Genomic DNA, 8,343 nt, shown 5'->3' on the forward strand with positions numbered 1-8,343 from the left:
GATATTTTTGAGAAAATTTTCTCACAGGATCTAGTTCCTCTTTGTCGTTCAGTCCTATCCAGAACATAATTCGGGCAGAAGGTAGGTAGTATGCATGGTCCCTCTAAAAGTAAAGCATGACCCCGTAGCTCTGTATTTTGTTTGAAAGGAAACTAAAGCACATAATTTTTGATGATAATATCGTTATTACATTTAGTAAACCAGTGTCTTTTAGGGCTTAGTATGATTTCTAATTCTTTCTATCTACGCAATGGAGCAGTTAAGTTGAATTACTTACCCGGTCACGTTGCTGATGCCATTGCTTCAGTCACAGTAGAAAAGCAGATATCGGCCTTTCTTGTAAGCGCCACTTTCCCTGCTCAGTCCCTCACGTGCTGTAAACTTAAGGCTGACGAGAAAAGGAGCTGCTACCCCTGCGGCGGCCTTTATGGCTTCTGCTGGTCCATCCCACCCCTTCCCGGGGGGTTGTGGGAAGGGCGGAAGGCGGGGCCTGGGGTATATGAGCCACAGCCTCTGCTGAGTGAGCTCATTCTGCAGTTGGGTGTCTCTGGTGTAGGTCTTTTGCTGATCCTGTGGTCAAATGTAGTTTTGGAGCCGGCTCAGCTGTTTGGGCTGGTGTTTGTTCACATTTAGAGAAGGAGAACTCATAAGTTCTAGGAAAGACCTTCCAGACCAGTTAAGGTTCAGCAGTGTGTTTAATAGAAATTAAATGTGGGTTTGTGGTTTTTTTTTTTTGTTTTTTTTTGTTTTCTTTTTTTAAGGTTAGTAGTTTTGTATTGAGCATTCAGGGATGGTAAGATGGTTTAACAGTATGTATTTCTTTTTTTTTTCCAGGTACACTGCATTTTCTTGGAATTCCTGACTTAATTGGAGATGGAACTTTGTGGGTTTTTCTCACCAGTTTTGTTACATACAGCGTAAGTTGCTAATATAAATTTCCTTAATAGGAGCAACAATAAGATTATTTAGCGGGCGTTAGGGTGAGCACCTTGTATACATCCGTATATGAAGTGTTAGCATTTCTCAAGAAAGTAGCAGAGATTTAAGGTATAGTGGTTTTCACGGGTTTTGTGGGTCTGTAACGCAGCCTGGAGTCCGTGGGAAGAAAGGAGCTGCCTGCAGGGCACGGCTCAGAAGAGCAGCTCCCAAGGGGCAGCTGACGAGGGGGTTCAGAGGCTCTCATACAGGGCGGGAGTTGTCTGGAAGAAGCGGGGTTCCTTCCCTGTCAGTTCAGGAGAAGAGAAGGGGGTTCTGAAGCTTTAGGACAGGGGAAAGGGAGGCAGGTTCATCAGACTTTCTCAGATGTTTTGCAGTTGGATTTGGGTGTCGATGAGGTCTGTTCCGCTGCGGTCTCCTGCATTTGAGGTGGGCTGGGTAGTATCGAGGTGGAGCACGTGACCGGTGACTTTATGCAAGCGCAATGGTAATTTTGTGTTTCTTTGGTGTCTTAGGTGCTGTAACTAATTGTTGCTTATGACTCTGGATTTGGTGGGGTTTTTTATTTCTTTATTTTGCAGGTGATGGACCCGGTGACTGCAGGAACATACCAGCTAGCTGTTTTTTGCGTGTTAAGTCAAGGATGGATTTGGACGCCCGGCCCTTTGAAAGATGAGTTGAAGAACAGGCGCAGGAGAGGGGACAAGGGAGACAATTGTGGGAAAGGACTTGAAAAGTTAGTGTAGGGCGGAGGGCTGTCACGGGGCAATCGCCTTTAGGCAGGTAAAGGGAGCGGGTTACTCTTCAGCCCAGCGGTAGCATGTGCCGGGCAGGGCGGTTCCAGCCTGTGTCTGTGGTGTCATCGGTGTGGTCTGTCTTTGGTGTCTTAGACCTTCATCGGATCTGGATTTCGGGTTTATGCTCCAGGAGCAAGGCACGGTGCCTCCGGTGGCACCCCTGGAGTCTTGAACACCTGTACTCATCGGCATAGCTCCAGTCGGGCACCGCTTTTCTTGCCTTAAAAGCCTCAAGCGTGGATAGGTGCGGCATCACGGAAGTGTCTGGACGGTCCTCACTTGCGTCGCGGTTCTCAGCTGCGTGAGCAGCTCTGCTCTCTGGCCATCCGTTTTCAGGGCGCGGGCCTTCTGCCCCGCATCATTACGCTCTTAGGTCTTGAAGCCCGGTTTCCCGCATGTACATCTTCTCAGTTTGGCGAGTAACTTCTTGTCACGGGTCGTGACGTTCTGCATGTTCTCTGGGGTTTCCGTCGAGTCCCCTCACTTCAGCGTTACGATCTCTCATGTCATTTTGCTCGATGACGTCTTTGGTCGAGGTGCCGTCATTCTCACTGAGAGTTTTCTCTCATCTTTGAGGTACATTGTAGGATTTTGCGTAGCGTCAATCTGTCCATCTGTGTGTGTGTGTGTGGCTCGGAGCCGCCCTGCCCGGGGGTGTTGAGTCAGGGGTAGGTGGGATGGCAGTAAGAGTGTGTGGCTATCCCAGTGATCTGCTAGGTTTTTGGGGCCAAGGTGGTACAGTCACCTGGGATCGAGTAGCCATTGGTGGGTTGAGCGGGCAGCTTTTTTGGGTAATGTTCTAAGGGGTGCAGCAGAGGTATGAGGGAGAGGCTGTTCAGCAGTAGCGACGGAGATTGCTTCTCCAAGATATTGAGGCTGCTTTGTGTGGAGTTTAAGATTAGCGGGCCTTGGTTCTGGCAGGCTGTAGTTGGGCTGTAGATGGCATTTGTCAATGGGAACATTTGTCATTATGAAGCTATCTCTCTGCCTCCAGGTGACTTCTTTGATGTTGTTTTTCCAGGTGCAAGGGGACGAGCTGTGCGGGGCGACGTAGGGGAGCCGAGCGGAGCTCCGTCAGAAGGTGGGTCGGTGCGTGGTCTTAGAGGGAAGCTGTGAGCGGTGGCTCTGTGATGACTACATGAGGGTATTTTTCTGTTTCAGTTGGAAGCTTGAAGCAAGGAGCACCGCGGGATACGGGCACTGGGGCTGATTCGGTTCAGGTAAGCTGTGCTCGGTGAGTGATTGGGTAGCAGTTAGTTGTTTGGGTGTTGTATTGTCAGTGAAGAGATCAGCGACTGGTGGTGTTTGTGTCTTACAGGTGGTGCACAAGGGTGAAGGCGGTGACCCGAAGTGGCGGAGGATGGGCTGGCGAATCGTCACGGGGAAGGGGCGGGAGATGAGAATCGGTGGCCAGGGGCTACGGTTGCGGGCAGTGTCTCAGCACGTGCTGTATCGGTTGGGTTTTTGCAGGTGCCGCACGCAGGCTCGGTGGGGTGCTGCCACGTGCTGATGAGCCGTAGGAGCAGGTGAGGGGGGTTGTGGGCAGGGTACGTGTCTCGTAGCAAAGTATTCTGTGGTAGCTCAGTGAAGCAGTTCCCTCTGGATTTGCAGGTACTGTGCAGGCTGCATTTGGAATTGGAGGAGAATTTTAGGTGAGCAGTGTTGTAGAGAGGAGGCGCCTGGGGCTGGTGAGTTACTTAAATGCAAATGTAACTTTGTGTCTCTTAGGCGCTACAAACAATGAGCACCACAGTGTGTGACTTTGGTGTCAGTGGAGAGCAGGCGAGCGGAATGCCACAGCGCATCTGAGCTGGGGATGGCGCAGGAAAGGTGGGTGTTGACCGATGACGCTGTTGTTTGTAGATTCATGTGTGGTTTTGTTGTGTGACTTTTTTTTTTTTTTTTCAGATAATGAAGAGAAAGCTGGTGACTGCAGGATCAATCCACTTGGCTGCCTGTGGTGTTTTTCTTGCTGAGGATGGCTTTGGACCCATCGCTCTTTGAAAGATAAGCTGAGGAACTGTCGGTGGAAACTGTTCAGGGGAGGGAGGGGACAAGTAACAGGGATGGCTTTTAAAATTAGCATAGGGCAGAGGGCTGTCGTGCAGCAGTCCCCTTTGGGCAGGTAAAGGGAGTGGGTTACTCTTCAGCCCAGCGGTAGCGTGTGCCGGGCAGGGCGGTTCCAGCCTGCGTCTGTGGTGTCATTGGTGTGGTCTGTCTTTGGTGTCTTAGACCTTTGTCGGATCTGGATTTCGGGTTTATGCTCCAGGAGCAAGGCACGGTGCCTCAGGCGGCACCCCTGGAGTCTCGAACGCCTGTACTCATCGGCATAGCTCCAGTCGGGCACTGCTTTTCTTGCCTTAAAAGCCTCAAGCGTGGATAGGTGCGGCATCACGGAAGTGTCTGGACGGTCCTCACTTGCGTCGCGGTTCTCAGCTGCGTGAGCAGCTCTGCTCTCTGGCCATCCGTTTTCAGGGCGCGGGCCTTCTGCCCCGCATCGTTACGCTCTTAGGTCTTGAAGCCCGGTTTCCCGCATGTACATCTTCTCAGTTTGGCGAGTAACTTCTTGTCACGGGTCGTGACGTTCTGCATGTTCTCTGGGGTTTCCGTCGAGTCCCCTCACTTCAGCGTTACGATCTCACACGTCATTTTGCTCGATGACGTCTTTGGTCGAGGTGCCGTCATTCTTGCTGAGAGTTTTCTCTCATCTTTGAGGTACATTGTAGGATTTTGCGTAGCGTCAATCTGTTCATCTGTGTGTGTGTGTGTGGCTCGGAGCCGCCCTGCCCGGGGGTGTCGAGTCAGGGGTAGGTGGGATGGCAGTAAGAGTGTGTGGCTATCCCAGTGATCTGCTAGGTTTTTGGGGCCAAGGTGGTACAGTCACCTGGGATCGAGTAGCCATTGGTGGGTTGAGCGGGCAGCTTTTTTGGGTAATGTTCTAAGGGGTGCAGCAGAGGTATGAGGGAGAGGCTGTTCAGCAGTAGCGACGGAACTTGCTTCTCCAAGATATTGAGGCTGCTTTGTGTGGAGTTTAAGATTAGCGGGCCTTGGTTCTGGCAGGCTGTAGTTGGGCTGTAGATGGCATTTGTCAATGGGAACATTTGTCATTATGAAGCTATCTCTCTGCCTCCAGGTGACTTCTTTGATATTGTTTTTCCAGGTGCAAGGGGATGAGCTGTGCGGGGCGACGTAGGGGAGCCGAGCGGAGCTCCGTCAGAAGGTGGGTCGGTGCGTGGTCTTAGAGGGAAGCTGTGAGCGGTGGCTCTGTGATGACTACATGAGGGTATTTTTCTGTTTCAGTTGGAAGCTTGAAGCAAGGAGCGCTGTGGGATACGGGCACCGGGGCTGATTCGGTTCAGGTAAGCTGTGCTCGGTGAGTGATTGGGTAGCAGTTAGTTGTTTGGGTGTTGTATTGTCAGTGAAGAGATCAGCAACTGGTGGTGTTTGTGTCTTACAGGTGGTGCACAAGGGTGAAGGCGGTGACCCGAAGTGGCGGAGGATGGGCTGGCGAATCGTCACGGGGAAGGGGCGGGAGATGAGAATCCGTGGCCAGGGGCTACGGTTGCGGGCAGTGTCTCAGCACGTGCTGTATCGGTTGGGTTTTTGCAGGTGCCGCACGCAGGCTCGGTGGGGTGCTGCCATGTGCTGATGAGCCGTAGGAGCAGGTGAGGGGGGTTGTGGGCAGGGTACGTGTCTCGTAGCAAAGTATTCTGTGGTAGCTCAGTGAAGCAGTTCCCTTTGGATTTGCAGGTACTGTGCAGGCTGCATTTGGAATTGGAGGAGAATTTTAGGTGAGCAGTGTTGTAGAGAGGAGGCGCCTGGGGCTGGTGAGTTATTTAAATGCAAATGTAACTTTGTGTCTCTTAGGCGCTACAAACAATGAGCACCACAGTGTGTGACTTTGGTGTCAGTGGAGAGCAGGCGAGCGGAATGCCACAGCGCATCTGAACTGGGGATGGCGCAGGAAAGGTGCGTGTTGACCGATGACGCTGTTGTTTGTAGATTCATGTGTGGTTTTGTTGTGTGACTTTTTTTTTTTTTTTTTTTTTCAGATAATGAAGAGAAAGCTGGTGACTGCAGGATCAATCCACTTGGCTGCCTGTGGTGTTTTTCTTGCTGAGGATGGCTTTGGACCCATCGCTCTTTGAAAGATAAGCTGAGGAACTGTCGGTGGAAACTGTTCAGGGGAGGGAGGGGACAAGTAACAGGGATGGCTTTTAAAATTAGCATAGGGCAGAGGGCTGTCGTGCAGCAGTCCCCTTTGGGCAGGTAAAGGGAGAGGGTTACTCTTCAGCCCAGCGGTAGCGTGTGCCGGGCAGGGCGGTTCCAGGCTGTGTCTGTGGTGTCATTGGTGTGGTCTGTCTTTGGTGTCTTAGACCTTCGTTGGATCTCGATGTCGGGTTTATGCTCCAAGAGCAAGGCACGGTGCCTCAGGCGGCACCCCTGGAGTCTCGAATGCCCGTACTCATCGGCATAGCGCCAGTCGGGCGCCGCTTTTCTTGCCTTAAAAGCCTCAAGCATGGATAGGTGCGGTGTCACGGAAGTGTCTGGAGGGTCCTCATTTGCGTCGCGGTTCCCAGCTGTGTGAGCAGCTCTGCTCTCTGGCCATCCGTTTTCAGGGCGCGGGCCTTCTGCCCCGCATCGTTACGCTCTTAGGTCTTGAAGCCCGGTTTCCCGCAAGTACATCTTCTCAGTTTGGTGAGTCACTTCTTGTCACAGGTCATGACGTTCTGCCTGTTCTCCGGGGTTTCCGTCGAGGCCCCTCACTTCACTTTACCATTATGGTCTCGCTCATCATTTTGCTCGATGACGTCTTTGTTCGAGGTGTCGTCATTCTTGCTGAGAGTTTTCTCTCATCTTTGAGGTACACTGTAGGATTTTGCGTAGCGTCAATCTGTCCATCTGTGTGTTTGTGTGGCTCGGAGCTGCCCTGCCCGGGGGTGTCGAGTCAGGGGTAGGTGGGATGGCAGTAAGAGTGTGTGCTTAACCCAGTCTTCTGGCTAGGCTGTTGGGGCCAAGGTGGTACAGTCACCTGGGATCGAGTAGCCATTGGTGGGTTGTGTGGGCAGCTTTTTTTGGTAATTTTCTTAGGGGCGCAGCAGAGCTATGAGGGAGAGGCTGTTCAGCAGTATCGATGGAGATTGCCTCTCCAAGGTATTGAGGCTGCTTTGTGTGGAGTTTAAGATTAGTGGGCTTTGGTTCTGGCAGGCTGTAGTGGGGCTGTAGATGACACTTGTCCATGGGAACACTTGTCATTATGAAGCTATCTCTCCGTCTCCAGGTGACTTCTTTGATATTGTTTTTTCAGGCGCAGGGGGATGCGCTGTGCGGGGCGACGTAGGAGAGCCAAGCGGAGCTCCATCAGAAGGTGGGTCGGTGCGTGGTCTCTTAGAGGGAAGCTGTGAGTGGTGGCTCTGTGATGACTACATGAGGGTATTTTTCTGTTTCAGTTGGAAGCTTGAAGCAAGGAGCGCTGTGGGATAGAGGCACCAGGGCTGATTCAGTGCAGGTAAGATGAGTGATTGGGTAGCAGTTAGTTGTCTGGGTGTTGTATTGCCAGTGAAGTGATAAGCGACTGGTGGTGTTTGTCTTACAGGTGGTGCGCAAGGGTGAAGGCGGTGACCCAAAGCGGTAGAGGACGGGCCGGCGAGTTGTCACGTGGAAGGGGCGGGAGATGAGAATCGGTGGCCAGGGGCTACGGTTGAGGGCAGTGTCTCAGCACGTGCTGTATCGGTTGGGTTTTTGCAGGTGCCGCACGCAGGCTCGGTGGGGTGCTGCCGCGTGCTATCGAGCCGTAGGAGCAGGTGAGGGGGGTTGTGGGCAGGGTAGGCATCTTGTAGCAAAGTATTCTGTGGTAGCTCAGTGAAGTATTTCCCTTTGGATTTGCAGGTACTGTGCAGGCTGCATTTGGAATGGGAGGAGAATTTTAGGTGAGCTGTGTTGTAGAGAGGAGGCGCCTGGGGCTGGTGAGTTATTTAAATGCAATTGCAATTTTGTGACTCTTAAGCGTTACAAACAATGAGCGTCACAGGGTGTGACTGTGGCATCAGTGGAGAGCAGGTGGGCAGAATGCCACGGTGCATCTGAGCTGGGGATGGCACAGGAAAACTGCGTGTTGACCGATGCGATGTTGACTGATGACGCTGTTGTCTGTAGATTCATGTGTGGTTTTGTTGTGTGAATAACTCTTCTTTTTTTTTTTTTTTTTTCAGATGATGAAGAGAAACCTGGTGAATGCAGGATCAATCCGCTTGGCTGCCTGTGGTGTTTTTGTTGTTGAGGATGGCTTTGGACCCATCGCTCTTTGAAAGATAAGCTGAGGAACTGTCAGTGGAAACTGTTCAGGGGAGGGATGGGACCAGTTGAGGAGTTGCAGGGATGGCTTTTAAAGTTGGCGTAGGGCGGAGGGCTGTTGCGGGGCAATCCCCTTTAGGCAGGTAAAGGGAGCGGGTTACTCTTCAGCCCGACGGTAGCGTGTGTTGGGCAGGGCGGTTCCAGCCTGTGTCTGTGGTGTCATTGGTGTGGTCTGTCTTTGGTGTCTTAGACCTTCGTCGGATCTGGATTTCGGGTTTATGCTCCAGGAGCAAGGCACGGTGCCTCAGGCGGCACC

The 8,343-nt window shown here is 52.1% G+C and overlaps 2 long non-coding RNA genes across 3 annotated transcripts; both read left to right on the top strand.

Annotated features, from left to right (window-relative positions):
- Positions 1–3,147: 3,147 nt before the first annotated feature.
- On the top strand, positions 3,148–3,762 carry LOC309685001. 2 transcript variants are annotated; one of them, XR_014270392.1, is made up of 4 exons: positions 3,167–3,259; positions 3,345–3,385; positions 3,462–3,563; positions 3,642–3,762. It is a non-coding gene; the product is annotated as an uncharacterized lncRNA (long non-coding RNA). The 2 variants fall into 2 exon arrangements; XR_014270391.1 differs by lacking the exon at positions 3,345–3,385 and having other exon boundaries at positions 3,148–3,259.
- Positions 3,763–5,339: 1,577 nt separating this feature from the next.
- Positions 5,340–5,805, top strand: LOC309684995. The gene is made up of 4 exons (XR_014270383.1): positions 5,340–5,398; positions 5,484–5,524; positions 5,601–5,702; positions 5,786–5,805. It is a non-coding gene; the product is annotated as an uncharacterized lncRNA (long non-coding RNA).
- Positions 5,806–8,343: the final 2,538 nt, after the last annotated feature.

Source organism: Vanellus vanellus (assembly GCF_965231255.1).
Source record: "Vanellus vanellus genome assembly, contig: HAP1_SCAFFOLD_776, whole genome shotgun sequence".
Lineage (NCBI taxonomy): Eukaryota > Metazoa > Chordata > Aves > Charadriiformes > Charadriidae > Vanellus > Vanellus vanellus.